Genomic DNA, 7284 nt, shown 5'->3' with positions numbered 1-7284 from the left:
CGAGCCGCCCTCGCTTCGCTTCGGAAACTGTAATTTATTATTAATTTCTCCACTATTTAATGGATGTTATTATACTAATAAACCTCACTCTTCAATCACTCTATCTATTAAAAAAACCGCATCAAAATCCGTTGCGTACTTTCAAAGATTTAAGCATACATAGGGACAGAGAAAGCGACTTTGTTTTATACTATGTAGTGATATTATATCTTCTCAGTGGGTCGCGTTTCCGATCCGGTGGTAGATTCTCCGAAGCACAGCTCTTGCTAGGGTTCGTGTTAGCAAAGTCGTCAGGTTTGAGCCCCGCGAGCTCACCTACTAGTTAAGGTTACGCTGAAATAGTCTCTTAAGGCTATCGTCTTAGGTAGAAAAAAAAAGTGGCGGTAGCCATCGTACAATACAAAGATATTTGACAGATGCTTGAATCTCGCTTACGACATTTTCAAGATAAGCTTGCGTATATACAAGCTCCGAACAACAACATTCGGACCGTCGGTCTACCGAGCAATATCACACCCCGATTTATGTCCCAAAAATTTCAATAAAATTTATCATCAAACCATAAACGAAGAGAATCCAAATTTGTACGTTCTGTGGTGATTGTATTTTTTTTTTATTATGCTTTAATAAAGGAAACACGTAATCACATATAGTCTATAGCTTTATAGTCTGTAGCTTTTGCCAAAAATGAACGAAAATAACCTGTTGATTTTAGTATATAAGGTATTCTGCATATCGTTCTCACATTTATAAAGAATTCGAGACGTTTCCTGTGAATTTAATCTACATTTGTCACGAATAAAACACTTTGATGATATCCTGTGGTATCCTTGATGAGGAGGCTTTATCTCGTCGCGTTTCAGTCGCCCCTCGGAGTCTCAGCCGAGCAGACCTGTAGATTAGGTCGGTTTCCGCGAATTCCCACAAAAAAAAATTGTATTTTCTGTGCTTGAAGCCTGTGTGTGTGTGTGTGAAATTGAGATTGGATTTTCAAAGCTCCGATCCATTCTATCTCGAGTGAGTATTAACGTGTAATTCAATTATATATCTATACGTTATCTATCGATTTAGTTTAGCTGAATTTTATTCTACTATACAATAATATGTATGAATTACTACGAATTAATGAAAGAAAAAAAAAACTAAAAACTGTTTTAAATGTTTAATTAACTAACTGTTTTAATAGAAGCACATATTATTATTATTTTATTTAAAATGCATTAAAGGAATTCTTGTATCCGTTTTAGCGTATATTAACGCTTTCAATTTGATTTATAGGCGGACACAGACTAGTGTTTGCTTCGGTTCGTTAAATATATAATAAAAAAAAATCCAAGATGTCTGTCGAAGCATGGTCGAGGATCGTACTGTGTCACACCCGTTTGCAATGTATATAGGCTTAGGTCATTGAACGGGCTCCAGACATAGCAGTACTTGCAGAGTTCGATTCTCCGTGCCTTAAAATAAAAATAAGGAGTTTCTCGTAAAAATAAACACTAAGACGGAATGAGTTATTATAATGGAAGTTTGCTGTGAAAAAACTGTCGAGCGACGACGTAGTGTTGAATTATTGATGTAGCTCGCTATGTCGAGACATAGAATTTGAATTCTAATTTGTATTAAGCTAGTCTTGTTTCATTGTGATTATTGAAGCTTGCGGCTTGCGGAGAGTACTCAATGGTGGGTAGCGGCTTGGCTCTGCCCTTGGCATTGCTGTACGTGAGCGACGGTAACCACTTACCATCAGCTGGGCCGTACGCTCGTCTGCCTGCAAAGGCAATAATAAAAAAAAGACATGGGTGATCGAAATCGCGACCCACTTTCAATATCGGTAATATTACGACTCGGCTTCCACAGGACCGGTCAATGTAGCGAACCCTCGGATGATGATGATGATTCAATGGAGTTCCAATAACCGCTTAACATGAAACTGCCCACGAGCACTTCTGTTTCAACTAAAAAATAACTAATTCACGTATAAGAAAAAAACGACTTTAAATTTCAACATTTGAGTCTGTCGAATAATCCGAATAAATAAATATAAAAACTGTTTACATTTCGGTCAGCGCTCGTGTTGCTAACGATCGGTAATCGAACAGCTGACAGATACGATTTGCGTCATGCAATGCTCATCAATATCTTGGTTATAATACCTCATTTATAATGTATTGAGTGTGTGTGTGTACACGCAGCGCTTTTGACGCGCGTTTGTGACGCTCTGTTTTTTATAAGTCATCGTGGCCTAAAGGATAAGACGTAAATTGTACTCGTATGGAGACAAGTGTCCTGCTATTTAAATCCTTAACGCATGTTCACTACTGAATTTCACGATGAAGGAGTTAGTAACATCGTTAATAATAATCGACGGCAGACTTCGTAGTGCCTCAATCGAAAAATAAAAGACCTAAACTTTTGTATAAAGTAAACTAAAAACAAACAATAGGAATCCGTCCGACGGTGGACACAACAAAAGAAAAACAAAATTGTTAATTTTATTTAATTCCGAGCATTTTCATATTTATCTACCTTTTAAACCTTCTCTGGACTTTCACAAATAATTCAAGACTAAAACTAGCCAAATCGGTCCAGCCGTTCTCGAGTTTTAGCGAGACTAACGAACAGCAATTCATTTTTATGTATAGAGACTAACGAAAATCAATTCATTTTTAGATATATAGATGTTTTACGCGTAACCAGTAGTATCGATCTCATCCTATTTTAACTTCCTACAACTAGTTTAGTCTTTTTTATTTATCAAACGGCTAATTTATTATAAAAAAAAAGAACATAATATTCCTAACCTAAAAGTACATGTTATTATCCGCAACATGCTTCGTCGGATTACAGAAATAGAGTTATCAGCAACATGCTTCGTCAAAAAGTACAATACTTCCTTTCAGCCACAAGCGTCGTCATAAGCAACATATTATTATAGATTTACGTTAACAGCCATGCGCGCGTAGGCATCGGCTAGTCAAACAAGCCACTCTGGATTGCACCCGGCCCGAAAGTACCCATTACGCTGGCAGCATTGCCACGCTGTATGACAATGGATAATCTCTGAACCAGGTACGACCCAGATCGAGGATCGTGCCCTTTTAGTCTTTCGTGTAGGTAAACGCTGGAGATATTTCCAATATTAATAGAATCTTATACAAAAAACGTCAACTTCCATCGGATTCTTTGATAAAAGAACAAACAAAAAATAATTGCAAAGTAAACGTATCGGAACGGATTTAATTGTATTTACATCAATGCGAATTCGCTTGAAGCAGACGGGGGTTGTAATAGACTTAAATGTTGCGAGGGGAGAACGAAATTGTCGAGAGTACGTTGAGCGAAATTTAAGGGATCATCTCGTTAAGAATTTTTTATTTATTTATTTTATTTATTTAATATATTTTATACGCACAGCTGCTAGAAGAAACACGACAATAAGGATACAGAGTACAAGGGCATTACTTATTTCATGTTGAAATCTCTTCCAGTAGGCCCGCAGAAGGAAAGAAGAATTAGGAACACAAACCTAGTGCGTACAGTAAACATCACATATTATAATAATATATGAATATTACAAGATACAAAACAATATATATATATACATACAAATACATACATACACATACATATCGACGATTGAAAGGTAAACGTAATTAAGCGACAATGCGTGAACTTTACAGTAGACTAATTTAAAGTCGAAATACCTGAAAAAAATAATATGATTGAAATGATTTTAATAGACCGCAGCGGTAGGCAGCGGTTTGGCTCTGCCCCTGGCATTGCTGAAGTCCATGGGTGACGGTAACCACTCACCATCAGGTGGGTCGTATGCTCGTCTGCCTAAAAAGGCAAAAAAAAAAGACCTAGAAATATATATTTTTTGCACATCGAATATGGTTATTGCCTATCATTTATGTACAAAGCAGTTATTGTCGCTTAGTCGCGTTTGCCTTTCAAGCGTCGATATACTTACTTTATATTTAATCTTCTTCTTCTTTGTCGTTTCCTCATTACTGAGGGTCGTGACCACCTTGGTTCAGTTTTTGCACCAGCTTTCTCCAATGTTGCCTGCATTCGGCCTGCTTAATGGCGCCCGGGACGCTGGTGTTTGTGGCCTCCTTGATAATGGCCGTCCACCTGGTTGGCAATCTTCCTCGACTTCTCTTTCCTTCCACGTGACCTACAACCATTAATTTTTCCAAGTTCTCAGGATTTTGTCGGGCCACGTGTCCGAAGTACTTGAGGAGACGCTGCATACAGATTGTAGATAGACGGGTCTTGACGTTTAGCTCCTCGAGAATTGACACATTTGTTCGGCGCTCCGTCCATGATACGCCCAACATTTTGCGCCAACACCACATTTCAAATGCGTCAATTCTCGATCGGGTACGGGCCTTGAGGGTCCACGTCTCAGAAGCGTACAAGAATATGGAGAAGATAAGGGTTCTCATGAGCTTTGATACATTATGATATTTAATACATTAGGTATACAAATATATATACTTTTATTTAATATGGTAAGGATAAATAGTATTCTTTAACAGATTTCTTGAAGGCTGCTATGGTTTTTCACGCTCGCACGCACGTTTTTTTCTTTTTCTACGCAAGCCGATACCGCTTGTTTGTCCGCTAATCTAAGAACCCCGTTATAACAATTCTTGGGTTATGCTAGAGATATGTATGACACATATTTTTCACAACGACTCTGACTGCGACCGGGAAGCGAATTTACAAGGGCTATTATTGTACTATTTGAGTCACGAGTCACACTCTAATAGACGAGCTTTTGTTTGACAAAAAAAAAATCGGTTGTCTGTAAAGTCGGTTTACTGACGATAGTTGAACGTGACAACGTCATAAGAAAATATTGATGGAATGGTTTATTTTTCAATTATCACAATTATCGTTGCTATAAACAATTGACACCACATTCACTTTTCACTGAACTTCATACTTGACGAAAACATGTAAATGTATTATTGTATAGCAGCTGTCCGCGTGGATGCATCGCTCACATCGCCTCAGAGCGAGGTAACGCCATATGAGTCATGTTTTATCGTGCGTGCAGCCGGCTCCTTTGAATTACAAGACATTGTCACGTCAAAAACTTGACGAAACCCTAATCTATTCCAGTACAGAAAGATACAGACCGGGAATAGAACTTGGAATGGATTAGCAGTCGCTTTCACTCGCCGCCTGACCAAGATTAGTCGAACACGCCTCGTGCTCATGTAAATATGGAGTTTCCAAACGAATTAACGTCAATCAATATGGCGCGTTGAATCGGAAGAGATATGGCAACGTGAATTTAATCTGCGCTGGTACCCTGAATACTTTCGTATTAAAAGCATTCATTTTAATGCTTTTACTAATCATATCCAGAGCGTTTTGCTCTCCGATCTATGATTTTTTTTTATTGCCCTCGTAGGCAGACGAGCATACGGCCCACCTGATGGTGAGTAGTTACCGTCGCCCATGGACTTCAGCAATACCAGGGGCAGAGCCAAGCCGCTGCCTACCGCTTAATACTCTCCACAAGCCTCGTTTGAAGAAGGACGTGTCATAGCGCTCGGGAAACACCGTGGGAGCTCATTCCATAGCCGGATGGTGCGTGGCAAAAAAGACCATTTTACAGCACCATCGACTAATCTTATCTGTAGATTACTTTAGAATCTGGTCGAAATCATTTCAGTCGTTTCGGAGTCCACATAGATAACATACGAATAAACAAACGTCGATTATTATACCTATACAATATTCTAATAATAATAACTAATAACTAATAACTGGGAACAAAAATCACGTACAGTTATCCGGCCCCAATTTAGGATTCCTTGTGTTACGGGTATCAAAGGCTGATAAGCATATTTATTTTCACTAGAGGTCCCGCAGTAGTCGAAATTCGACTATAATTAATTGGAATTCTAAGTTTGTACACTATTATGATTGTATTTTATAATCACAAATTTCGCCAAGACTACACTATAAAAAATATTAACAAAGACAAACAATATTTAATCTCAATTTGAAAACAGATGTCAAGAACAAAAGTTTCACAATAAATAGTATGCATGCGTGTGTGCGTCAAATACATGGTATGTAGTGTGTGTAATGTTTTCTTTATTTATTTAATGTATCTTTTATGCATTATTTAAAAAAATATTAGCATTGTACACTTCTTCTCTATATTCTCCATAAGTGTGGAAAATTTTATACTCCTCCGTCCGCGCAATTTTCGTAAAAATGGGAGACAAAGTTTTTGCTTCATGTATTAATATATAGATATCATATATTTTCATATCGTATAGATAGTAAACACACAAACAAAGAGCAAACAAATCTGTTCATCACACGAATGTTCGGCCGATATGGGAATCGAACCCACGACTCTCGGCGCAACAGTCAGGGCCGCTAATTATTGCACCACTGAGTCATTCGTTATTATTAATTATATACTAGCTGTACTCGCCCGCTTCGCTGCGCATTTAAAATTAACATTATTACTTATTGTCATTATTATTAGGGAGTCCAACGCTCATATAAATATAAGCCTATCCATTAAGTACATGTATTTTCTACATGGATACCAAGTTCCTAGTAAATCGGATGGATGGTTCCGTAGTTATAACGGAACATCCGTAAAAACCACTGTAGATTTATATATTATTAAAGATGTTTAATTTACGGTAGATGCCAGGATTAAGTGCAGATTTGTTTTTCTATATTTTGGTAATTCAGTTTGTCGATATACGTCAAAAGAGTGATAGATATACAATATAAACGATTTCTTTGCTTGGCGTTCTTGTAAAAGACGTTAGGGCGATTCAGATTTTTGTTAAATACCTTTAGTTCTATGATAATCTATGATATCAGTTATTTACTGGTGGTAGGACCTCTTGTGAGTCCGCGCGGACAGATACCACCGCCCTGCCTATTTCTGCCGTGAAGCAGTAATGCGCTTCGGTTTGAAGGGTGGGGCAGCCATTGTAATTATACTGAGACCCTTAGAACATATATCTCAAGGTGGGTGGCGCATTAAAGTTGTATATGTCTATGGGCTCCAGTAATCACTTAACACCAGGTGGGCTGTGAGCTCGTCCACCCATCGAAGCAATAAAAAAAAAGATAAATTAAAATTGCCTTGATATTGGAAGTTACGCGATTTTTATTGGCAGCTTCTTTATCGCTCTTTAGAGGTTCTTCAGGGCAGAAATTGGGTGGTATTACCCACTTGTGTGGGTTACAACACACCCTACACTCATATGCGGGTAATTCGTCATTATA

General features: G+C 37.9%; 1 protein-coding gene across 1 annotated transcript in view; it reads left to right on the top strand.

Annotated features, from left to right (window-relative positions):
* The first annotated feature begins 860 nt into the window (after positions 1-860).
* The window catches only part of LOC105842625 (sperm surface protein Sp17), a 156410-nt gene continuing 149986 nt past the window's right edge, over positions 861-7284 (top strand). Inside the window, exon 1 of the mRNA XM_038019791.2 lies at positions 861-1017. The gene's annotated coding sequence lies outside the window, so the exon portion shown is untranslated. The remainder of the gene's footprint in view (positions 1018-7284) is intronic.

The sequence above is a fragment of the Bombyx mori genome, chromosome 24 (assembly GCF_030269925.1).
Source record: "Bombyx mori chromosome 24, ASM3026992v2".
In the NCBI taxonomy this organism is placed as follows: Eukaryota; Metazoa; Arthropoda; class Insecta; order Lepidoptera; family Bombycidae; genus Bombyx; species Bombyx mori.
The sequence above is the reverse complement of the archived record's forward strand: the minus strand, read 5'-3'. Positions and strand labels throughout refer to the sequence as shown.